This window comes from Giraffa tippelskirchi, chromosome 3 (assembly GCF_054371585.1).
Source record: "Giraffa tippelskirchi isolate mGirTip1 chromosome 3, T2T-mGirTip1v1.2.pri, whole genome shotgun sequence".
In the NCBI taxonomy this organism is placed as follows: domain Eukaryota; kingdom Metazoa; phylum Chordata; class Mammalia; order Artiodactyla; family Giraffidae; genus Giraffa; species Giraffa tippelskirchi.
This window is the reverse complement of record NC_137277.1, coordinates 24,323,062-24,349,362: the sequence shown is the minus strand read 5'-3', so window position 1 is coordinate 24,349,362 and position 26,301 is coordinate 24,323,062. Positions and strand designations below refer to the sequence as shown.

Below are 26,301 nucleotides of genomic sequence, written 5' to 3'. Positions count from 1 at the left end.
CTCCATGGCATGTGGGATCTTAGTTCCCTGACCAGGGATTGAACCCATGTCCCCTGCATTGGAAAAGGGATTCCTAACCACTGGACCACCAGGGAAATCCCAAGCCTCTGTCTTTTACAGACATTTTGTCACAAAGATTTTTTCACATATAGAGATTTTCTAAATAAGGTAGTTCTAGAGCCACAAAACGTAGGCACATGAACGAAAGTAGTCTGCCTCATTTGTTTGAGTGTTCAGTATGGTCTCGGTATACTCACTAGACAACTTTTGTCGTAGAGCTGTAGTGAAACCAGATGAATAAAGTGCTCTTTGAGAGTGAAATTCTCATCTATTTATATTTCTAATACTCCAGAGTATTCTTTGACAGATTACACAGGCATTAATGTAAAGACTGTTTACAGGTTATTTGAAAGGGTTGAGATAAAATATAATGTTATCTAGGAAAATATCTAGGGCAAGAGAGCCTTAAAAAGAAAAACAGTTTTGTAATAAGGAGATCCGTTTCCCTACAAACAGTGTCACAGGACAGTGGTACTGGATGTCCCCCTATCTGGTAACTTTTTGGTGTAACCAAAAGATGTATTTACAGGTGCTAGTTGAAGTGAGTCTCTTATATTTCCTTGCCCCTACTACTGTTGTATAAAAATGTTTACTGCCTTTAAGGAACTTTATTTTGAGAAGAATCTGTTCAGTAAGTAGACTCGTCAATGTTTTTCTTTTAGTTTGCTCTCATTAATTTATTCTATTAACATTTAAATGATCCTTAAAACCTTAAATTTTAGATTTTAAATTTGGGCATTTCCATATTTTAAGATAAATGCTGACTTTTACCTTAAAACACAGAATTGTCCCAAATATAGTTCACCTTTTAAGAAAAGTATCCCTGTGATTTGAAATCTTCAAATCACTGCCATCATTGTCCTGGAATTCTGTGTTTACAAATCTCTATCCTGCACTGGATTCTGGCTCCTTGAAGGCCTAGCACAGTGCCTGTTGTAGGGTAAGTGCTCCCAGAATGTTTGTTTACCTGAACTGTTGAACCAAATAGTGACAAAGAGAATGGATTTTGACTGAGGCATTAGAACGTTGTGCAGGAGCCATGGATTCTTTACATTCTTGGTGGGTAGGCCTATTCTAAAGGAATGCTTCAAGTAAACAACTGTTACAAGCCGATTCTGCTGGCTTTCTTAGGCATTTCGTGTTGCATGCAATTAGCTGGGCAGCAACGTAGGACAGAGAAGTGGCCAGTAACCTCAGTATATACATGTGTCCAAGAAGCTGTGTGACTCTTGAGCTGTTTATCACTGTTCCTAAAGGTTCTCAGTGTATGGAGGAGTTTGTGAGAGATGGGAGAACTTCCTGTTAGTGAAATTCCATATAAGACACTTAAGGGAAATATAGAAGTAAAAAGTGTTCCACATCCCATTGATTAACCTTACATGTTTGGATTTGAATATTTGTTTTTGTACCCTCTGCACAAAAGAAGCCTATTTACTGAAGATGTCAATCAATACATTAGTAGTGACTGGCTTATTTCTGATTATATTTTAGTATGTATTGTGTCTCAGCCATTGTAGAGCTTTCTGGGAAAATAAGGCTTATTGCATAATACCTTACAAGATCTTACAACATGGTTTATGTTTGGATCAACAGAAAGCCACTTGATAAGTCTGGCAAGTCTCTGTGTTTCAAATTCTTCATTTTTGAGTTCTTGATCACTACCATTGATCATCATGATATACATTTCATGTATATGTTTGTTTTGTATATTTTAGCAACAAAATCAAAATAACACAATTTTTATTATACTTTCTGACATATGAGAATTTTAAAATAATTTTGTTGTTGACAATTGAGAATGAGATGTTTCCTAATTCTCTAAACCACTAGAGAAAGCTACATGCCCTGATACTAGCTGTAGCATCTGAAACCATTCCTAGTTTCCTGACATGGTCAGAGAATATCAGGAATCGTGGGGACAATGAGACTGGTTGAAGAAATCCAGATTCAGTTTAAATACTCATGGGGTTTCTACCATATACAAGGCATAATGCTACATGTTGAGGGGATATAAAGATGAGTAACTGACAATCTCCCTCCATGTTTGTGTATTTTTAGATATGGGGTGGGGCATTTTTAGGGAGGGACAAGGATGGTGGAAACAAAAATAAGAAGTTATTTGCTAATTCTTTGAGGAGCAGTTTCAGTAGATTAGTAAAAGTAGAAGGTTGATTTTAGGGATTCAGGAGCGAATGAGAACTGAGAAACTAGAGACTGTGGGTATATGGCACTTTTAAAAAGTTGGTTGCTGAAAATAAGGAAAGGAATAAGTGGTAGCGAGAAAGAGGTAAAGAGGAACTTTTTTTTTTGGTTCTTTTTTTTTTTGTTTTAGGAGAGGGTAGATCTGAGCTAATTTTCCTGAAAAGAAGAAAGAACAGTTGAAAAAGAAAGGATAATAAACAGAATCAAGTTCTAGGAAAGGTGGAGGTAGGTTGTATAATACTATTCAAGAATCAGTCTTAAGCTAAAGGCACTTACTTCTTAGAGAAAGGAGTTAAAAGATAGAGGAGGTTAATGATGCAGAGATATTTTTACTTGGAAGTCGGGGAGGGCAAGGCCATCTGCTGAGAGTAAAGAGCATGGAGTAGGGATTGGCCCTCGGCTTATGGAAACAGAGAGTGGAAGTTTAGGGCAGCACTAAAGCATGACAGAGTCAAGAAAAGAATTAATTAATATACAGTAAGAACCATCTCAATCTATTCAACAAGCATTAAGCATTAAATGGAGAATTCATGGAAGAATGAAATGGTGAAGAGCTCCTGATCCACTTCCAGCCATCATAGCTCTCTCCGGTATAATGTGAGGCACAGCTTCCAGTCTCCAGAAAATCACATATGTTCTCATGCTGAGCTGTCCTGAATCTTTGCTTACCATCATCCCTGTGGCACCAGACCCAGTCCTGAAGAGGTATCACATTCACAGAAGCACAATAAGAGTAAACATTTCAGTCCTCACATATACATGCAGTATATTTTACAAGGCCACTGTCCCCTCTCAGAATCTCCACAGCTCCCTGGAGCCTCTTGTTCTCTTGCCTTTGAACTCTTTCACACCTACTCTCCAGCCATGTTCCTCTCGATCCTCTGCAGTGCAGAGTGGAGAGTGCTTTTTGGCTATCTGTCCTCTACCATCTCGGAGAAGGCAATGGCACCCCACTCCAGTAATCTTGCCTGGAAAATCCCATGGACGGAGGAGCCTAGTAGGCTGCAGTCCGTGGGGTCGCTAAGAGTCGAACACGACTGAGTGACTCACTTTCACTTTCATGCACTGGAGAAGGAAATGGCAACCCACTCCAGTGTTCTTGCCTGGAGAATCCCAGGGACGGGGGAGCGTGGTGGGCTGCCGTCTATGGGGTCGCACAGAGTCGGACACGACTGAAGTGACTTAGCAGCCTCTACTATCTATCCAAGTGGCCTTTGCCCTTTCAAACTCTTGTCTCATTCTTATTCATCCCAACACTGCATCATAAAAGGCCAAGACAGAATGAATGGCAGAGCCCTCCATAATTGAGAGCAGGTCTGGGAGGGAACCAAACCAGTGAAGCCAGAACCTCTTGAGTATACAAGGGGATAATGGGCTGAGAATACTCATCATTAAGAACTGTTGCCTAGTTACACTGCAGCTTCATAATCTCAGCTTATTTTGAAGAGGATTTGAAAGCATAATCTGAAATACAAGTTATCTGTACTTTTCATTTTACTTTCTACATTTGAATCTCATGCCCTACACTCCAACCTCATTATTCATCATTCCCCAAAATCAGCCCTGTGTCTTCCACCTAGAATGCCTTTCTCATCCTCTCCAGCCACCTACAGTGCACTGATCCTACAAGGCTCTGCTCATCTTCTCTACATGGCTTCCTAATTGCTCCAAGGTAGCCTCATCCTCTCCCTGTCTTATGTTTTACTTGATCAATGCCTTTATTGTAGTTGTTACCACCGTTTGTCTTGTATTATATTACTTACCGTGTGCTGGCTTCTCCAAAGGTTGTGAGCTACCACAGGGCAGGAGTGATGTCTTAATTATTCCTGTATCTTTCACAGGTTAATTATTCCTGTATCTTTCACAGATTTCAGCACATGGTAGACATTCAATAAGAATTTGTTAAACTGAACCCTAAAAAATGTGACTATACATATAGGTATTTGTCATATCCTAAAGAACCTCCAAAGAACCTTGAGATAATAGTAGTCTCTTGTTTCTACAGTGTTTCTTAATGTGCCACAGAGTGACTGCCACCTTCTCTCCCCCTCTTCCATGATATCTGGAGGTTTTCCTCCTTAGACATCAGAAATACTGAGGGTGGAAAACAATATCCAAGATAGATCCAAGATAAATGTTCCCTTCCTTCAGTAGTATGGCCTATGAGTACAAAGCCAAACGCTATACACTGACACTACAAAGACAAATGAGAGTCAAGAACTTTAGAAAAGGGAAAAGAGGCAGCCCACATGTTCCTTCCATGTTACAGCTCAGGGAAGAGAAGACGGCAGAAAAATCAAATCCACAGAAGGGTTTATATCCTGCTGACTACTGAAATACATTTTTGCTGAGATGTCAACAATCTGTGATAGCCCACGTGAGGTGAAAATACTTATATTTATATGGTGCTCTTCATACAGAGAATCCCAAGATACTTTATAATTTATAAATATGAACGCTCTTTATGCAATGTCCCTAATGTTCTCCATATAAGAAATCTAGTTCCTAATAGCCCAAATCTCCACCCACAACAACACTGAATATTTAAACATTTTTATCAGCACACAGTGTTTTGTCTTTGAAAAATCCTTTATATCAAAAAGTCTGCAATTTACACTATTTGTCTTCTAACATATGCAGCATCTCTCCTACCTACCTCCCTTCCCCCACTAACATGGAAAGTGAATTCAATTAGATTTAAGACAAAGAGTAATTGCATTGGAAAATAGAAAAAAATATCTCATCCCAGAGTGATTAAGCTCTTTACCTTATAGAGGGAATTTAACTCTTTCAGGAAAACAGGATCCCATATAATAAATGAATACAGAGATCTGCTAAATCAAAGTATAATGTCTTGAATCTAATTCCCCAGTCATCGGTGAGCTCTTTGCTCCAGGAGAATAATGTACTCATTGTAACGTTTGTAAGAAATATAAAATAAAAACTAAGTCAATTAAGAGTTTTAAATTTTTATCTTTTCTCATTTTTACAGTGGGTATCTAAAAATCTGAAACATATTCAGAACTCTTGGATTCTTGAAAGTGAGTTTAATCATCTACTTTCCTAGACTTATCTTGTGCTTTTGATATCTTGAGTTTGATAAACTCTCCCACATACTCAATGGGAAATGATCCAAGGAAGGCCAGAGTCACTTGTACTACGAAAACTGCTCTGCCAGCAGCTGCTGACTAGTTGCTTGTTGGTGCTCATTCTGGAACTTCTGCAAAAAGACGATAAAGTACCCTAATGTGATGGAGTCTTTAATAGAGGAAGTCCCAGAACTGTAGATGACCAGCAGCTAGGGATGATATACAGCACTTTCATTTGCAATGCTCCCTATTTGAGGTAGGGAGGATTGTGTTAATTCCAGGGGAAACTTAAAAGGTAAATATTGAAGCAGCTGAGAGAATCTGTAATAAAGAGATACCTCAAATGTACAGGTGTAGGTTGCAGTCAGCCTGTTGCTCAGTGTTGGAGTACAGCAAACAGAAGAGATCTTTCAGGTGCCTTGAACTAAGAAATCTCCCTTCTTAGGCTTTTTCCTACCTATATTATTCAGGCATTTCATACCTATCAGTGTGGTTTCACTTAAGTTGTTGTTCAGTTGCTAAGTCATGTCTGACTCTTTGCGACTCCATGAAATGGTGCACACCAGGCTTCCCTGTCCTTTCTGACTCTGGCCCTGTTTTTAATACCTCAGTTAAACTGTCTTTTGTAATCATAATGTTCTGGAGCTCCAAGCTGATATATTCCTGTCTGTTCTCTTTACCAATCAATAACATAGGTACTACACACTGTTGTGTTACATCGAGAAAAATTCTACCGACACAAGGCGTTGGCTCCATTTTGACTGGGGTTTCTCACAGCAGCATAGATTTTTCTCTTTTTAGTAGTGCCTGAACTGAACCAGATGTTTTGGCATGATGATGAGACCCTACTTTCAATTGGTTGATGATCTAACAGGGTGGTAGATCTGACTTTAAGAGGTAAAGCAAGGGAACAAAAGCTGAATACTTGTCTTAGAAGTTTTGCTCTACCTGTTTCACCATGGGATCTTGTTTTGTCCCATTCCTAACTAGGGATTTAAAAGCTATAATTATTTATGAGGTCATTTATATTGTTGTTTGAGACCTTCTGGTGAAAGGCACTATATAAACTAATCCCAATGTTAATATATCTATATTTTTCCCATATCTTACAAACTCTGTTATACATAGGACAGATTCATTTATTTATGATATGTCCTTAGTTTGTTACTCTTAGCCAAATTTGTGTCATGATAAATACTTTAAAATAATTATACACATTAACCAGGGATTAGAGAGACTGATTTATAGACTTGGAGTGGGAAGAATAAAATAAAACCACCATCTATTTGGGTCATGCAATCAAATAAGTTTAGAAGTTCTAAGTGAAATGTTTTTAGTCAAGTCAACAACAAGGTGGGTCACATCAAAAGGAGCATCTGCAATGAAGTAACACAAGGAATCTTTTTTTAATCTGGAAATGAATGAGTTAGGAAAATTAATGGCTCTTCTAACTCCTTAGACAGAGAGTAGTCCTTTCAAGTTTGATGAAGGTCATTTTCAGGACAGTCTAAGAGAGAGGTTACAGTTCAACTTCCACTAGCAGTACTTGAGAAAGGCAAAAATGACCAGTTTCTGAAGCGTCTGAGGTTTTTTTTTCCAAAAATTAAAGCTGATAAAACTGCAAATGATTACCCCTATTCTTAATATTTTATATTATTTTATATTTTCTCCCCTCCCCCCAAGTTAGGAATTTATCACTTTTCCAAAGAGTGGAATGGAGAAAATACCCACTAAGCGAGATACAGTGAATGTGTGCTAGTGTATACTCCCAGCTGCTTATGTAAATCTTTCTTCACAGCAGGATTTGAACAAAAACTCACCACTTAATTGAATAGTTCAAATGCCACTGAGTAGGAAATTTTAGTGAGGCCAGGATATGTGTAAACTTAAAATAGATATGTATATTCTGGCAACATACACAGTATTTTGAAACAGCAAAAAATGTTAAAGGAATTCTTTATGCTCTTAGGCCAATTGTGGGTATTGTTTTAGGACTTTGAAAGTATTCCTTTTATACTGTTGCTGTTTTTTTAAACAACAACAACAACAACCTTGCTTCATTTTCCTTTTTATTTTTGAGCTGTTTGCAACCCCCTTTTGAATAGTGAGAAACAATGCAATTAATTTTCTCCAGCGCAATCATGCATAGATTTAATAAGCATCTGAAGGTAGGATCCATCTGTAAAGTATGCGTTGCATGCTAAATTACTTCTCTTCTGTGGTGTTTTTTTCTTTCCAAACCTTAATTAATTGAAGAAAAAAAATGTTTATTAAAGTGGGAACAGGCTGGGCTCTGGCTCTCCGCCTCTGGTTCAAAAGTTCATACAATTCCCTGAAGGCTCATCTGAATGTGTGTGTCTCCCTCTCACAATCTTTCTTTCTCCGTCTCTATAGTAGGGATGAATGCCTAGAAAAGGTGTATTATTTTGTTCCCAGGATCAATTTGAATAATCTTAACTTAGGTAAACTAACTTTTTGTGAGTATCAATTTGCATATATTACATATGTTTATATAAACAGTACACACACATAGACACATCAATGTGTTATTTACCCATTTTTCTGTTGCTTAGAATTAAAAATTTATATACTTTCAGTGGCATCTTTAAATAGGATGTAGATAGAGAGCAGGAAGTATATAATTCTACAGGTGGATCTCACACAGGAAATTAAAGGAATTATGCATGAACACAAGCTAAGTCTTTGTGGATAAATTTAGACCCAGAAGGAAAAATATTAAATCTATCCCAAGTAGAAAAATATTTACCCATAAACAGAGTAATGGAGAAAATATATAATAAGAAGTGACTCACTCCTGTGAACTACTTTGGAAATAAGATATTTCCTGACCTGCAGTAGGCTTTATATGACCTAGGTGAAAAGCAATAAACTTTTTGTAAAATAAAAATATTATCTTAAAGATAGACTCAGAATTTTTTCAGTTATCTCAGTTGTTACCTAGGATGTCTATTTTTTCAAAATATTGTTTTTTTCTCTTTATTATGTACTACAATTTTTAGATCCTTGGTTTTTTAAAAATAAACATAAGTTGTAGTTTTCATCCAAATTATTGTTTCTTTTTACTTTAAAGTAAGATTGGTTTTCTCCTTTAACACAAGTAAGGTTTGCACAGTCACCTCCATACCTCGGCACTGATGGAATCAGAAAGCAGTGCTGAACTTGACTGTGATCTTGACTGGCTAAAGTCTACTTCCTTTAGCCTAGTCGCTTCTTTAAAAGCATAGTGTTCACATAGGAGCCTAGCAGAGGGGTTTCTACAGGTTGTTTCATTTTCTCTTTGGACTCTGTACAGGGCACCTAAAACCTCTGGGCTGTTAGTCATTTAAACTTTAAAAATAGGTGTTTAAATAGGGAAAAAAATAAGCAGCATGGAGAATGATTTTAGTTTGGGATAGATGCAGCTTTAGTCATATTGGCCCTTTTACCACGTACACGACTACCATTCTATACTCTTGCCATGTGAGCATCAGATGAGCCATGGGGACATTCCTGGAAGGAATTTTTAGGAATTAACATGAGGAATCGCCTTTCAAATGTTGTTACACGTGCATATTTGGGCCATATCTGCACACTTGTGAATCAAATTACTTGGAGGTGTTGCCAAAATATGATCACCAAATAACAATTAAAACTGATGTCTTGGAAACTTGAAGACTCTCATCCACTATGTATGTACCTATTTATGTGAATACCACATCATAATCTCCCCACACCCAGCCTTCTGTGACTCTTGGAAGAATCTCTCTACTGCTTTCCAAACAGATTTTAGTTTAGACTTCTGTGAAATCCCTGAACTGAATAGCTGTGGGTTTCACAAATTACATGCATGTAAACAACATACCTTTGAAGGGAGGTTGGGTGGGCCCTTTCTCCTACATGCTTATGTCTCTGTTGTCGTAGACTGGCGTCCTTTGTGAGCTATTCAGTGACATTTCAGAACCATTTCGCTCTGCAGAAAACCCGCAGTTGTGTTTCTTTAGCTGACACTGTGGCACTTGCTCTCGAAATTGCTAGTTAGAAAAAAAAATTGTTGAGGCCGGTGGCTGTAATCAGCGTTGTTGCTGTCTGTTTCCTCAGACTAATAGCAGAGCGATCCGAGTCTGAGAGTTCAAACAGAGGTTATCTTTCCCAGGTAGCATCTCGTCCAACGAGAATTTGATTTTTTTCTATAGGACTTTACTCCATTAGATTAATGAAATTTCAATGAGAGCCTGGCGCCCCCTGAAGCTTTGTTAAGAAAACAAATGGTGATTCTGTAGGTGTGACAGCTTGCTTGGAGAGTTACGAGAAGGTGAATACATCCCCACAATCCAGGCAGCCTGGAACACATTGATCTCTATTTAAAGCACCAATCGGATTTTTGTTAATTATAAATGATTGATCTGCAGTTTTTTCCCCTCTCTCTTCTTATATGTGTGGCTCCCCCTCCTTTCCCCACTTCTAACTTCTTTGCATGCTGAGTACAGAGCTTTTTGTTTAAAGGGACGATCATAGAGAGCAAATTATAGGAATACCCAGCAGCGATGCTGTTGTGAATGTCATTGTCAGAGCATTCACTGTTCACCAATTGAGGTGAACTCTGAAGTAGATTTCACACTGACTCCATGTTCCTTCTTTACCTGACTCATTCCTAAAATGAAGAATTATTTTAACAAAATAAAGCATTAGAATAGTATCATAGACAGCACCGTTATTATGTCTTAAAATCTGACTTGTGAGCCTGTGAACCAAGTCCCCAATATTAACTCTGAACCACAGTGTATGCCTCGTGCACACCAGGATATGAATTGTAACCAACCAACCCTGTGTGAGACAACAGGGTGAGTGAAGGGAATATCTCTGACCTTACATCTCAATTTATAGGCATTTAGGTGACTAATCCACCTTTTATCATCTTTGTGTAGTGGTTTTTTAATAATGTTTAGAAGCAATAGTGTACTCAAAAACTGACACGTATATTACTCCTGATAATTGCTCACCACACTTAGTTCTGAAGAGCACAGAGAAATGTCCCCAAGCTTCTTTGTGGACCTCTATGTAGTGAAAATATCTGAGCATTAAATATATTTGTGTATTGAATACAAAAGCACATAGTTACTAATTTGTTATTTATGACATGTACAATATATAATTGGCACAGATCTCAGGAAACATATTTGTAAAAATTACAGTTTAAGGACAGGTACTAGTGGATTACATTGAAAGCCACATTACGTTCATAGTTTTAACTCAATTATAGATTTTTATGAATGTTTTTCTTAAGTTTGAGCCCTTAATTAAGTTTTAGGACATATCTTTTCAAGTTATAATAATGATTTTTACCTCAGTGTTATTTTTTGTTAATTGTCTAAATAATCTATGAAATGTACGAGAGACTTCTCTAGACCAAGAATCTTAAAATAGTTTATAGTTTTCAGTGACACTCTTATGCAGAGTCCTTTAGATTTGAAGTATTGCCTCATTTCTTTGAATGTCTTGAAACTTGTTCACCTTCCTAATGAGTTGCTTTATCACTAATTGTATGTGATAAACTCTCAGTAGCATAAGAGCAATTTCTGTCTTTAAAACAACAGTATAAAATGGGCAAGACCCTCATGTATAACCTAACCTCCTCCAACTCCAATTTCTGTGATTTTTAAAAGCTTACTATTGCTTTCTAAATAGATTCAAGTCTATAATATGCACCTAAATATGAAAGGTGTTCTGACAGAACTTCCCCATGAGGTAATTGTTTAATGATCCTGTAAGTACTCTTGGGAAAACTAGATTTAAAGTATAATTTTTACAGTGTTTTTTCCCAGTATTTTTAAAATATTTATTTTTTCTTTATTACTGTTTATTGTTTTATTGTAATATTTTTTAAATTAGCAAAAGTCATTAGGGCACATTTATAAATAATTATAGCCATAACTTTTAAAATCAGATTTGAATTAGCCAGAAAAAGCAGTGTAACATTTTTACAAATATTAGCACATCAGGAAAGTTTTCATGTCAGTGTCTAAATAAGTAACCAACAACAACATTAAGAAATGAGTGATCACAGTAAATGCACTAAGTTATTTTTATAACATGTTTCCAAAGTGCTGATTTTAGAAATATTTTAATTTTACTCCTGTTGGTTTTGTTTTTGAATAGTCTAACTAATGATTTTCATTAGTGTATTTGTAATTTATGTGATCTGAGTAGTTCTACCAAGGTTAAATAATTTAAGGAAATAAACCCTTATCTGATATAAGATAGCTAATGAAGTATATTAGATACTTGCCCTATTGCTGTATGAATTGGGTCTCCAAAGCAAACAACAGCTTTCTGCGGGAACACAAATCTCTATATAAATATCCAAATGTAGCAAGATGTTGCAAATTTTTAAAGATATGCCATAAAAATAGATTAACACTAGTATGCAGTCCTGTTCAGCTGAATTACAAAGGGATATCATGGGATTGCCAGTGACATTCACATAAATAAAAAATCAATTCTTAATGATGAGGCAGACTTGTTTTAGCGCATTACCCAGGTTAAATGGGAGCATACAAAGACATCAACTCCTATAAGACTAGTGGAATCATTGTATATTAATATGATTTAGGGAGCTACACACCTCGATGGAATAATTGTTATTATATCTATAGAGCCAGATGGCACTTGATGTAAACAGCCATTGAGCACCTCAAACACAAGTATGGCAGGTGATCTTTAAGGTGTTCTTGCATCCTGCTCACTCATCTTATCATTGGAATCTGCATTCCTGTTTGCAGAATGGTTTGATTGCCAGTATACAGATTTTTCAGAATGGTCCTCTTGTTCAATAAGAATACAGGGTATAGAAGTTCCTTAGCAGAAGAATAGATGAGGCAGAGTAGATAAGGCAGCTACCTGGATTTGTGTGGTTAGTATATTTTTTACGAGAAAGAGAACAGAGGGAGTCATATTTTTCCAGCAACAGTGGCAAAAAAATGGTGTCTTTGGAAATTTTTTAAAATGAATTCACAAATTTTCAGTGAAGTAGGCTCTAGTAATTGTTGGTATCAAAATAACCCTATCAAAGAAGCCAAAACTTATTAAAATATATTTCCAAAGTAAGAGAAATCCAACTTTAGAGCAGAAATATCTTTAAATTTCTTGTTTTTAAAAAGAATATTGCTTTGTTTTGAAGATTTAAATTGACTTCTGCTAATTCTAAGTATCCAGTTAGGGAAAACTCATTAATTTTTCCAACAGATACTAATTGGGCACTTACTATGTGTTAGTACCGTTCTAGGTGTTAGGGATTCATCAGTGTAAAAACCCCACTCTCCAACAGAGTTTACATTCCTCCAAGGGGAGGGGGACAATAAATGGTATGATATGATATAAAATACGAGATAAATGAAATAGAGAAGGGAGACCATGTGCTCAGAGAGGGTAGGAGTGTAAGATTTGCCTTCTTCCCTTTAAAAACATAAAAGAGGCCATCTAGAAATAATAAAAGAGGCTGGGAAAATTCTTGTTTATCTTCTAACTTCATTGATATTATGAAATTCCTAGTGAGTTGTCTGATAAACACCTGCTGTAATAGCCGCAGCTCAGTGGCCAGAGTTAACAGTTGGAATGGGTTCGGGTTAAGCTTAGATTTTCTTGGCTTAAATGAAAGTTAATAATGTTACATAAGTTTTTTATGGTTTGGTAATAGCATACCAAATAGCATAATATGGTTTGCTATTATCTTTCCTTTGATAATAGCATTAAAAGGCATATCATCTTTAATTATAAATAATTTCTAAATTTCTCCCTTGCTTTACCTTATATAATCCAGGTTTTCAGTTTTGAAGATAAAGGACATAAAACTAGCTTTTATAGGGATCTTTATTATAGTAAATTTATAGATTTCCAAATATATAAAACAGATTTTCCAAGTGTCTAAAATATAAGATGTTCCTTGAAATTTCAGGATCTCATAAATTAACTCTTCTGTTCCATAATGACAAAATTCATCTTAATCTGTAGAATATATCCCCCACCCCACTCCATGTTGCTATTGACCAACTAATTCCTAGATTTAAAACTAATGTTCAGTTCTTCACCAGAAGCAGCTTATCATATAGCTGTAGCTTATCTCTAGATGAAACATAGTATATGCTGTGAAATATTCCTTTAGTTTAGGTGAAAAGATAAAATTCACTTTGTAAAATGGTGTAGTCTTCAGTCAGGTTTATTTTTGGTTAAATACTAAGAATTAAAAAGCACATGTACTAAAAATAAAATAAAAGTTAAAAAAAGTACATGTGCTTATCACTGCATAGGAAAAAGTACTGAAAGGTTGTATTCTGAAGTGTTAATAATGGCTAGAGTTTACAACATAACATTAGGAATAATATTTATTCTTTTCTTTGAACTTTTATCCTTTTAATTCTTTTCTGCAGTGACCTTATATTCCTTTTACAGTCAAGAAAAAACTCACTTTTAAAAGCTAAAGATGCCTAAAAATTGATATATTTACTTAACATGAAATCTCATAACTGGTAAATGTATGCAGATCAGTTCTGCAAACAATAGAAAGTAGTAAAAATCAGCAAACATCAGGATTTAGATAATATCATGAAATTACTAATTTTACCTATTTCTATTTCATTGTACTACTTGAAAAGTACCATGCAAAATTTGACCCATTTATCCTTTTTTTTAAATTTCTAAGACATCAAACTTCTGTTAAAAAACAAACAAACAGTAGGCTGAGACATTTCCATAACAACATGCCAGATATGCCAAATTTCATAAGAAAACATGTTTTTAATTTCAGGCCTTTGAATATGGTGCTGCTCATAAGGATGAGTATTTATGAATGTATAATAAAAAATAAGAGGCTTAGAAACTTTATTTCTTTTAACAGTCAACAATATTTAGCCTATCAGAATGCTTAAATAGATAAACATTCCTACTGTTTTAATTTTGAATATAGATTGTCTCGTGCTGATGGGAAGTATTGTTAATTTTAATAAAATTAACTTTATATTGTTATTTCACCGCTTTATAATAATTTTACATGGCGCCCTGGGGATGCCTCTGTTTTACATTATCAGGTGTCACATTTGCCATTTGGTTGGTATAGCAGCGTTCAGCTTCACTTCTCTATTCGATTGCCTGAAGTCACACTATTCACATTATATTATATTACAAGTAGCTATATTGCTCTACTCTGCACAAGTTTATATACTTTTATTTTATACGTATATATCATTTTTGTATTTTCTTAAAATCATTGTTTGTGCTATTTCCCAGCATTCCTGTTGCTTGCCTTTAGGTAGACACAGTTATGATAAAAAGTTGGCTAAGACACCTTAGCAATCTGCCTCAAGTATTAACATTTAAATTTATTTTCAACCTGGAATCAGTCACAATTTTGATACAGTCTTAGCTAGTGCTTCAATGTTTTTGATGAGAGTTATACCTTGATAAACCTATAAAATATAACTTTTTACATAGAGTTATTGCTATTTAAAAATAAGAGGAAATCACTGATGACTTTCATAACTCACCGTATGTTGGACAGACCAATTAGAGATAATTAATCAGAACATGTCTCCATTAAATGTTACCTCTTGACTTAAGCTCTCCCAGGAATTCATAGAAATCATACCGACTTGCAAATAATCTGTAAGAGAATTGAATATTTGTCAAATTAAATACCACTGTTACTAAATACACAGTAATTAAATAATAGTGATTAAATTAAAGATATACCAGTTCCTCTTGAGTAAGTCTGTTTTTACTTTTACTTCTTTTCATGTAAATTTACATCATAGCTTTGAGTTTTGTCTAATTTAAATTGTTCTATTACCTGCTTTATCCTGCTGCTATCTAAGGTGTAAGAGTGTGCTAAAACATTTTGGTTAGCTGTGTCAAATATTTATTGTGGGCAATTCAGAATGTGCATTTTAAAATGGACTTTCTTTTCCACTTGAGTTTGTGTATATGTGTTGACAAGCAAGCTGGTCTCTTGTCCGAGACCCTATGTGCAGCTGGCTGTTATTTAATTGACAAGCTAATGATCCCTATAGTCTGAGGAGCGTTTAGCTAACTGATAACTGATAACAAATAGACCAATCAATTTAAACCTGCTTTAGTAATTCATAGTCAAAAACTGCATAAAAACGAGTACTGAGGAGTTTCTATATGAATGTGTTATATATTGGTATTTTTGTTTTTCAGAAATTGCTCCCTTTTTTCTTCTCTTACCAAAAATTTCCCTGGCTAATAGGAACTATGTCTCTGCTTTGGATTAACCATTATTTCACGTTATTAGCAATCATGTATCATTTCCTTTCACACCTTCAAGTTTAATATCTTATGTACACTATTTTAGTTAGAGTCTTGGAACAAAATACTATGTAATAGTCTTACTTTTGTTTCTACTCAATAAATGTAATTACCCTGCCATTCTCTTAAACTGTAAGTTGCTTATTGGATGTATTTTTCATTTTCTGTTATTATGAAATTTTTAGGTTTGGGGGATGTTGCTGACTACAGGTAATGAAATGTGGAACCAGGTTTGTAACAGACCGTTCTAGTTGTGGTACCGGTACAATTTACTGAGTGACTTTGATGAAGTAATTAAAATTATCTAGCTATTTAAGAGGAGCAATACAAAGAGCAATTATAAGGGAACAGGGAATTACTATATTAAGCTGATTTCAAGCCAAAAAGAACTCTTGCTCTTGAGGAAGATGTCAAGTGTATGTACGTTTGTTACGGGAATATTGTAGATGTTGGTTGTAAATATTGTATGCCTATTGAATCCTTATGTAGCTTTGATCTACTTGGTAATTCCTAGTTAGCTATTTGCCTTTGGGCTGAACTCGTAGACTTTATCTTTGCTTTTCTAGTTCAAATATTTAGAGATTCTGCATGTGCCATTTGAAAAGTCATTTTAATGCCATTGCAATGGCTATAGTGCAGAGAATTTTCTTATAAAAATTTTGCAGGACATGGAGAGAATTTGGGGATAAAACTAGTTTGCATAATCTCCATTCTGAGCCAGAACTGGAGGCAAGTGACCTGCAGTGTTCACACAGCAATTTAATGGCTATTAATATATTTCTGAATTTTTAGAAGAAAGTTTATTGGAAAAAGATTTTATGAAGTCTCTGAATGTAGGTAATTTGAATCATGTTTATAAATATTTTACCTGCCATGAATAGATGATTAGTTTTGTCCAATAACAATTTCAGAGTAGCTAATGTGGCAATATAAATATGAATGTTTAGAGGAGCATTTTTTCTTTATATAGTAAGTATGTGATTAGTAATGATTTCTTTTACAGAGGGTTTTTTATGGCACATTGCTTTATAAAGGAAACAAAGTTAAGTGTGAAAAATTACATAATGAAATCTTCTGGGAATATGTGGTTTAGGTATAATTATAAGCATGAAGGTGTATAATTTATACTTGCATAATGCCTTTCATTGAAGGTTGTGAAAATAAGTCCTGTGATGTACTCCAGGCTTCATATTTCTTATATACTGTACTTCCCCATATAATTGAAATAACTTCCCTACTATGGCCTAACAATAGTCTCACACTCAAAAATACCTAAAATTTAGCATTATACAGCCAAACCTGTCTATACGGTAATGCGAGTGACGTCTCTTTTGTCTTTTTTTTTTAATTAATTACTTGTTTATATATTTTCTCCTTCCACCAAGCATTTGAGGTAGCCTTCCCAACCTTTTTGAAAACTTTTACCCAAGTTAATTAGCTACTAATTACCAAAATTAAAATTGCAACCATTTGTTGAAAGCCTTGTACATGCCAGGTATTGTACTGGCTGATCTCTATGTAGTATCTCATTTTAACTCTTCCAGTAATCCTGTAAACTTGATATTACCAACTCTATTTTACAGATGAGGAAATTAAGACTCAGAAAGGTTAAGTAACTTTCCCAAGACCATATTACTCAGCAGGAATGTTAATTTATACTTGACTTCCAAAGTAGATGTCTGAGGAAATGCACAGAGTAAGGAACAACATTCAGAATTCTCTCCTATTCTCATTATAAAATTATACTTGATGGGTTTTATGATTTCTGATGGAGAAAAGGGTGAATGATAAAAATGAAACTTTTATTTAGAGCCAAAGGAAATGGCAACCCACTCCAGTCTTCTTGCCTGGGAAATCCCGTGGACAGAGGAGCCTGACAGGCTATAGCCCATGATGTCACAAAAGAGTCATACATGACTTAGTGACTAAACAACAAAAGGATTGAAAGGACTCATGGGAAATACTGATATATGGGCTCTGTTTTTCTTCTAGACCCAGCTTGACTAGCAAAAGGAGTTGGTAGTGTATAAAGGAGAGTAGGTGTTTAATGTAGTCCCACTGATTGATTTTTGGTTTTGTTGCTTGTACTTTTGGTGTGCCCAAAAAAACTATTGCCAAGCCCAATGTCAAGGAGCTTTTCCCCTTTGTTTTCTTCTAGGATTTTTATGGTTTCAGGTCTTATGCTTAAATCTTTAATTCATTTAGAGTTAATCAGTTATATATCTGATAAGAAGTTAACATCCAAAATATATGAAGAACTCATACAATTCAGTAACAACAACATAACCCAATTCAATTTTAAAGATAAGGAGAGGAGCTGAATAGACATTTTTCCAATAAAGACGTACAAATGACCAACAGGTACATGAAAAGATGCTCAACATCACTGATCATCAAGGAAATGCAAATCAAAACCACATTGATACATTACTTCACATCCATTAGAATGGTTATTATTAAAAAAGACAACAAAGAACGAGTTTTAGCAAGGATGTAGAGAAAAGGGAACCCTGGTGCACTGTTGATTAGGAGTGTAATTGGTACAGGCACTATGGAAAACTATATAGGGGTTTTTCAAAAAATTAAAAATAGAACTAACATATGATACAGCAATCCCACTTCTGGGCATATATTCAAAAGAAATGAAAAAAGCATCACAACGAGGTATCTGATTCTCTTGCTTATTGCATCATTATCCACAACAGCCAAGATATGGAAACAACCTAAGTGTCTACCAATGGACAATGGATAAAAACTGTGATATATATTAAAATATAAAACAAACGAGGGCATTATGCTAAATGAAATAAGTCAGACAGAGAAAGACTTATTATATATAAGTATATAATAACATGTGGAATCCGAAGATGTTGAACTCATAGAACCAGGGGCCAAGGGGTAGTGTGGAATGGAGTAATGTTGGTCACAGGATACAAAATTCCAGTTAGAAGATCAGTAAATTCTGAACATCTAATGCACAGCATTACAATTATAATTAATGATACTGTATTATGTATTTGAAAGTTGCTGAGAGAGTAAATCTTAAGTTTTCTCACACAAAAAAAGAAATGGTAGTGATGTGATGGAGATGTTAGTAAAAGCCGTCTACAGTGGTAATCACTTTGCAATATATACATGTATCAAATCAATACATTGTATACCTTCAGTTCAGTTCAGTCGCTCAGTCGTGTCCGACTCTTTGTGACCGACCCCATGGACTGCAGCATGCCAGGCTTCCCTGTCCATCACCAGCTCCCAGAGCCTACTCAAACTCATGTCCATTGAGTCAGTGATGCCATCCAACCATCTCATCCTCCATCATCCTTCAGATTGAAGATTGTGCCTTCAATCTTTCCCAGCATCAGGGTCTTTTCAAATGAGTCAGTTCTTTGCATCAGGTGGCCAAAGTATTGGGGTTTCAGCTTCAACATCAGTCCTTTCAATGAATATTCAGGATTGATTTCCTTTAGGATGGACTGGTTGGGTCTCCTTGCAGTCCAAGGGACTCTCAGGAGTCTTCTCCAACACCACAGTTCAAAAGCATCAATGCTTCGGCTCTCAGCTTTCTTTATAGTACAACTCTCACATACATACATGACTACTAGTCAAAACCATAGCTTTGACTAGATGGACCTTTGTTGGTAAAGTAATGTCTCTGCTTTTTAATATACTGTCTAGGTTTGTCATAGCTTTCTTCCAAGGAGCAAGCATCTTTTAATTTCATGGCTGCAGTCAACATCTGCAGTGATTTTGGAGCCCAAAATAATAAGATCTGTCACTGTTTCCATTGTTACCCAATCTATTTGCCATGAAGTGATGGGACCGGATGCCATGATCTTAGTTTTCTGAATGTTGATCTTTAAGCCAACTTTTTCACTCCTCTTTCACTTTCATCAAGAGGCTCTTTAGTTCTTCTTTTTCGGCCATAAGGGTGGTGTCATCTGCATATCTGAGGTTATTGATATTTCTCCCAGCAATATTGATTCCAGCTTGTGCTTCATCCAGCCTGGCTTTCACATGATATACTCTGCATATAAGTTGAATAAGCAGGCTGACAATATACAGCCTTGACATACTCCTTTCCCGATTTGAAACCAGTATAGTGTTCCATGTCCAGTTCTAACTGTTGCTTCTTGACCTGCATACAGATTTCTCAGGAGGCAGGTCAGGTGGTCTGGTATTCCCATCTCTTTCAGAATTTTCCACAGTTTGTGATGATCCACACAGTCAAAAGCTTTGGCATAGTCAATAAAGCAGAAGTAGATGTTTTTCTGGAAAGCTCTTGCTTTTTCGATGATCCAGCGGATGTTGGCAATTTGATCTCTGGTTCCTCTGCCTCTTCTAAATCCAACTTGAACATCTGGAAGTTCACAGTTCATGTACTGTTAAACCCTGGCTTGGAGAATTTTGAGCATTACTTTACTAGTGTGTGAGATGAGTGCAACTGTTTGGTAGTTTGAGTATTCTTTGGCATTGCCTCTCTTTGGGATTGGAATGAAAACTGACCTTTTCCAGTCCTGTGGCCACTGCTGAGTTGTCCAGATTTGCTGGCATATTGCGTGCAGCACTTTAACAGCATCATCTTTCAGGATTTGAAATAGACCAACTGGAATTCCATCACCTCCACTAGCTTTGTTCGTAGTGATGCTTCCTAAGGCCCACTTGACTTCGCTTTCCAGAATGTCTGGCTCTAGGTGAGTGATCACACCATCGTGGTTGTCTGAGTCATGAAGATCTTTTTTGTATAGTTCTTCTGTGTATTCTTGCCACCTTTTCTTAATATCTTCTGCTTCTTTTAGGTCCATCCCATTTCTGTCTTTCATTGTGCTCATCTTTGCATGAAATGTTCCTTTGATATCTCTAATTTTCTCAAAGAGATCTCTAGTCTTTCCCACTCTATTGTTTTCCTCTATTTCTTTGCATTGATCACTGAGGAAGGCTTTCTTATCTCTTCTTGCTATTCTTTGGAACTCTGCATTCAAATGGGTATATCTTTCCTTTTCTCCTTTGCCTTTTTTGCAATATATACATGTATCAAATCAATACATTGTATACTTTAAGCTTATACAATATTACATGTTATTATTTCTCGTTAAATCTGAAAGGGAAAAAAAGGACAGTAGGTGGAAATAAGCTTTATGTTCCTCTCCTAGAATCACCTTTCCCATCTTATTCACTGCTCACTCACAAATGTCTTGGATATTTTGCTATATATTTCTTTTCTCATCTCTAATAACATTCTAAAATTGAGCAAATATTCCAAAAGAATATTTAGAGATGGCTGTGAAGATTTGGAGAGTTTAGAGAATGAATATACTGAAAGCATGAAAAAAGGGCCTTCTCTCTGAGTCAAAAGAGGCCTCAGGCTTACTGTGAGAGAACTCTCCATTTAATTGCTTTGTAGGCTAATCTATACCTCCATGTCTTTCAATATGACTTCCATAAATCTCAAGCAACTAAGAATTTCAATGTGCGCTGCCTGGCATCTGATGCTGGAAACTACTGATCTGGTAACCTGATCGAAGTTTAATGACTACAGTGGGAGATTTTTGTTGACTTGTGAACAAAGCCCAAATGCTTTCAGTCTCATCATGTATGTCTGTACCAAATCCTTTGGTGGTCCATGAAAGCCAAGTCCTCCCAGACTTGGCTAAAGTCCAGGTTTATTTAAGATTTCCAAGCTTCCAGTACTGCTAAAATATATACTAGTTGATACAGATATCATGTCCTCTAGTGTAAGACGAGAGTGAAATTATCACAGAGTATCTGAATCCCTGAGTTACTTATAGAAAAGGGACATATCTAATATAAGTGTATTTTTTCCCATAATGTGCCAGTTGTGCTTTTTAGAAACTATTTCGGAACATGGTGATAGATACATCTGAACACTGAAGTGACCTATGTACTCACATCCAAGCCTGCTTCACAGATCACCACCCCCAGAACTGGCAGAGCTCACTGTGGGCCCATGTGCCTCTGAGTACACTGAAAAGAATGCCGTTTCATAAATAACCTATGCTAAGATGGCAAACAGTTTTTCCTGCATGTTCTGACAACTACCCATAAGTGATCTGCTTCAACACTTCAAACTCACCATAAAATTTCTATTTGACATAGAATGTCTTGAAAGACACTGACCTGTACAGATTATTTCTTATCTTCATTAGCATCCTATTCATGACCTAGTTTAAAAAAAAATGATTATAAAGGATTTCCTAAATAAAATCAGAACAACTACAAATGTTTGCCATAAATGGTGTTGGGTTGGCCAGTTAACAGGTTGGTAGCTCACACTAGAAGAAGGGACCATGTTGGATTTAGTTAATGAGGAGCAGGGAGCAGGGAACGAGTAAAAGGAATGTAAAATGTAAAAGGGAGGGGGTGGCTGGTTTTCCTGTGAACTGTGTTTAAGCTGGAAAAACAACGTCAAAATTACTTCTAAGGCATTCAACAGAAAAGGAGTAGGCAAGGAATAGCATAAAAACAGACTGAATAATGGTGTCAAATGATGATGGTGAGAGTCTGGGGCATTCATCGGAGAGTTCCATACGGGACAGGGAAGAAGTGGAGTCTGGTCTCAGAGAAGGAGATTGGCTGGATCCCCCTTCTGCCCTAGGGACACTAGCTAGGTACAATAAACCCAGACAGAGAGCCAGATAGGCAGCCTGAGAGCACTTTGTCCTGACATCTGAGTTACTTCCCCACCCAGAGGGAAATGGAATGGAGTAGCAGCTTGTAACCAGCTCTCATTTGTAACTGGATGAGTGTTCAGGAACCAGTGAGACCCCACCTTTGCCTGCCCCCAGATTTCAGTAATCACTAGTCAGGCAAGTCAACAAACATTTGATCTCCTCTGTGTGGGTCTTATTGGCCCAAACCTGCTGCATTTGTGGATGGCAAGGGTTATTATAAACACCAGAAGTTAAGCTGAGTTTGAAAGAGTTAAAAAACTTGGCCAGGTCACAGACTATCTAGAGGGAGTTGAACTAAGATTTGAAGCCAAGCAATCTGACTCCAGAATTAATCTGGCTTTAGCCACTATGTAATGCTGTCTTAATCACATGCAGTTAAATTTTAGATACAATTTTAAACAGATCTTCTCATAGTCATAGGAAACTTTCTTTAGTTCTCTATCATAATCACAACTAATCATACCCTAATCACAACTTTTCTCTGTATTCCCTGATCAGTTATGTATTTTTGTCTAAAGACTCTAAGCGCTTTATTTTTCACTGTTGTTAATGCTGGCTTGGATTTCTTAAGATATATGATTGTTTTGATGATCTTGACAAAATCGTGCTCCAAAATGACCCCAGCTGTGTTTTTTGCCATGGTCCTCTTATTTACTGGAGCTACAAACAGGGATAGCATGCCAGCCCACTAGCTCTTAAGGATCTACTAAGTGCTGGTTTAGTCACCCTGCCAAGGAAAACTTACCCTGTAAGGCCATCAGACAGAGGATCCCAAATATTTGATTGCTTAGATAACTCATTATATTTCATGATGAACAGTGGAATTTGGTATGGCAGGGGGAAACTCATTTGCTCTTAAACATCCTACGAGAGACTCAGAGCAGGAGTCTCTTGACACTGTAATTATATTTTAGAAACAGCCGATGTGTCTGACCCAAAACTTTATTGGTATTTCTATGTTTTGATAATTATTAGATCATATTCTATCCCTAAAATAGGAACTTGACTCTCCAAAATATCTTGTTAACTAAAAATTTCATTCGTTTATGGCTATTTCAGAGACCTTAAACTACTTGCACTTTTTTTAGCCAAATTCAGAAAATAATTGCAAGGAATTGCAAAATGCTAAGGGTGGATGATATTTCATAGTTATTGTTCCCTCAAATGAGTAGATATGCATGCAGCAAGAGCACAAAAATTTTGCAGTTTTTCTTACAGAAAAATAAAAGCAATTTCTTGGTATGGGCAGTGACACTGGTTTTGTAATGTGTTAGCACTGGGGGGAGCTACTGAAGGATATATAGGAACTCGGTACTATCTTAGTCACTTTTCTCAAAATCTAAAATTATACTGAAGTTTTAAAAATGAAATTCATTAATTTGGGTGTAAGTGAGAAGTGAATGGAGAATAGAGGAAATAGGATTGGCCATGAACTGATAATTTTTGAAGCTGCAATAATTAGTGATAAATGCAGAGGTTGATTATCTCATTTTCTCTATATTTGTACATGTTTGAAATTTTTATAATAATTTTTGTCTAATAAAAGACATAAAAAGAAAAGTTATGCATAGTTTGACTTTGGACAAACATAAGAATTTTCTAAATGACTTTGTTAGCCTTGACAAACTTGTTATCATTGGATACCAGGGGGTTTTGCCATTCTTTTCCTTTGCACAAAGAATCAAGTGTATGCTAATGTGATTTTTAAAAATTCTAGAATATATGTTCCTTGTTATATTTAACTACTATTCCTCAGGTTTTCTTTACTACAGTGCTAAAAATATATACCTGAGATGAACTAGAAATTTTTAAAAATTGTCTTACCTGTCTATAGACTTCAGTTCAGTTAAGTTGCTCAGTCATGTCTGACTCTTTGAGACCCATGAACCGCAGCACGCCAGGCCTCCCTGTCCATAGACTAGTGGATAGTAATATTCATTTTATGGCTATTTTCGGTTTTTGTTTTCTAGATTAAAAAGTCAACCACTGTCAGATATTTTTCCATTGTTTTTACAATAAATTTATGCTATTACAGGGGCTTCCCTGGTGGCTCAGATGGTAAAAGAGTCTGCCTGCAACGTGGGGGACCCCAATTCAATCCCTGGGTCAGGAAGATTCCCTGGAGAAGGGAATGGTTACTCAGTCCAGTATTCTTGCCTGGAGAATTCCATGGACAGAGGAGCCTAGCAGGCTACAGTCCATGAGGTCGCAAAGAGTCAGACATGACTGAGTGACTAACACTAACACTAAGATGCTGTTATAAAGATAAACAACTAGATCAATACTTATGAGTAAGAGAGGTTTTAAGAGCCATGTTAGAATTTAAGCTGTGGACCACTAGATGGTGATCAAAGTGTTATTTTGTTACTTTCTAAGTCCTCTCTTTAAAGATATCTGTGTTAGGGGATTTCCTTACAAATAAATTCCTTAATTAGTTTGAAATGACAGAAGCCTTCCTTTAAAGCACAATTTGAAGTCATAGTTCTTCTGTCCACCAGCCTAAATGTGTGGTATTTGATGTGGGAGCAGGCAACGTCTACTTTGTGAGCATCACAGGAACCAGGAGCAGTCAGGAATGTGAGAAAGAGATGTGATGATGTTGGCAAAGAGCTTCACAGTTCCTGTTTGGGCACCTGGGGAATGGAGTGCTTAAAAACTTGGGTTGTGAATCTAGACTGCCTAATCTGAACACAGAGTCTGTCTTGGTGTTTATAGCAGCTTTGTTCACAATAGCCCCAAACTGAAAACAACTCAGGTTGCCTAATCTGAACACAGAGTCTGTCTTGGTGTTTATAGCAGCTTTGTTCACAATAGCCCCAAACTGAAAACAACTCAGGTACCCATCAACTGGTGAATAAACAAACTTTGGTATATCCATATAATGGAATACTATTTGGCAATAAAAAGTAATAAACTACTGATACATATTTTTTTACTAGTAGTGTATCACTTTACATATAGGGCGTCCCAGGTGGCACTAGTGGTAAAGAACCCACCTGCCAACACAGGAGATATATTTAAGAGATGCAGGTTCGATCCCTGGGTCAGGAAGATTTCCTGGAGGAGGGCATAGTGACCCACTCCAATATTCTTACCTGGAGAATTCCATGGACTGAGGAACCTGGCAGAAGCCTGTAGAGTCCATGGGGTTGCAAAGAGTCAGACATGACTGAAGTGACTTCACACTGAAGTGACATCACACACACACACTGATACATATAACCACATGGATAGATTTCAAAGGTTTTATGCTAATTGAAGGAAGCCAAACATAAAAGATTAGCTAGCATATGATTTCTTTTTTTTCAATTAATTTTTATTAGAGTATAGTTGCTTTACAGTGTTCTGTTAGTTGCTATTGCACAGCAAAATGAATAAGCCATACATATACATGTGTCCCCTCTCTTTTGGAATTCCTTCCCATTCAGGTCACCACAGTGCATTAAGTCAAGTTCCCCATGCTATACAGTCTGTTCTCATTAGTTATCTATTTTATACATAGTATCAATAGTGTATATGTGGGGGGTTCAGAATTGAGGGGACACATGTATACTTGTGGCCTATTCATGTTGATATATGGCAAAAACTATCATGATATTGTAATTATTCTTCAGTTAAAATAGATTAAAAAATAGTATATATGTGTCAATCACAATTTCCCAATTCCTCCCACTCTCCTTTTCCCCCTTGGTATCCACATATTTGTTCTCTATCTCTGTGTCTCTATTTCTGCTTTGCAAGTAAGATCATCTATACCATTTTTCTAGATTCCACATATAAGCAATATTATATGATGCCCGTTTTTCTCTTTCTGACTTAACTTCACCCTGAATGACACTCTTTAGGTCCATCCATGTCTCTACATATGATTTTGTCTACAGAACATTGTTAAAAAGTCAAAACTATACATAGAAAAGTAGATCAATGGTTGCCAAAACGAG

The 26,301-nt window shown here is 36.2% G+C and overlaps 1 protein-coding gene and 1 long non-coding RNA gene across 3 annotated transcripts in view; one reads left to right on the top strand and one right to left on the bottom strand.

Moving 5' to 3' along the window:
* The window catches only part of SKAP1 (src kinase associated phosphoprotein 1), a 305,305-nt gene that overhangs the window by 139,609 nt on the left and 139,395 nt on the right, over positions 1–26,301 (top strand). The gene's annotated exons all lie outside the window — the stretch shown is intronic.
* LOC145542819 (uncharacterized) lies at positions 5,216–20,478 on the bottom strand. Of its 2 annotated transcripts, none has more exons than XR_014080159.1 (5): positions 18,830–20,478; positions 14,888–15,003; positions 11,638–11,681; positions 9,214–9,382; positions 5,216–5,482 (listed from the first exon to the last, which is right to left on the bottom strand). It is a non-coding gene; the product is annotated as an uncharacterized LOC145542819 (long non-coding RNA). The 2 variants fall into 2 exon arrangements; XR_014080160.1 differs by lacking the exon at positions 18,830–20,478 and adding an exon at positions 17,502–17,527.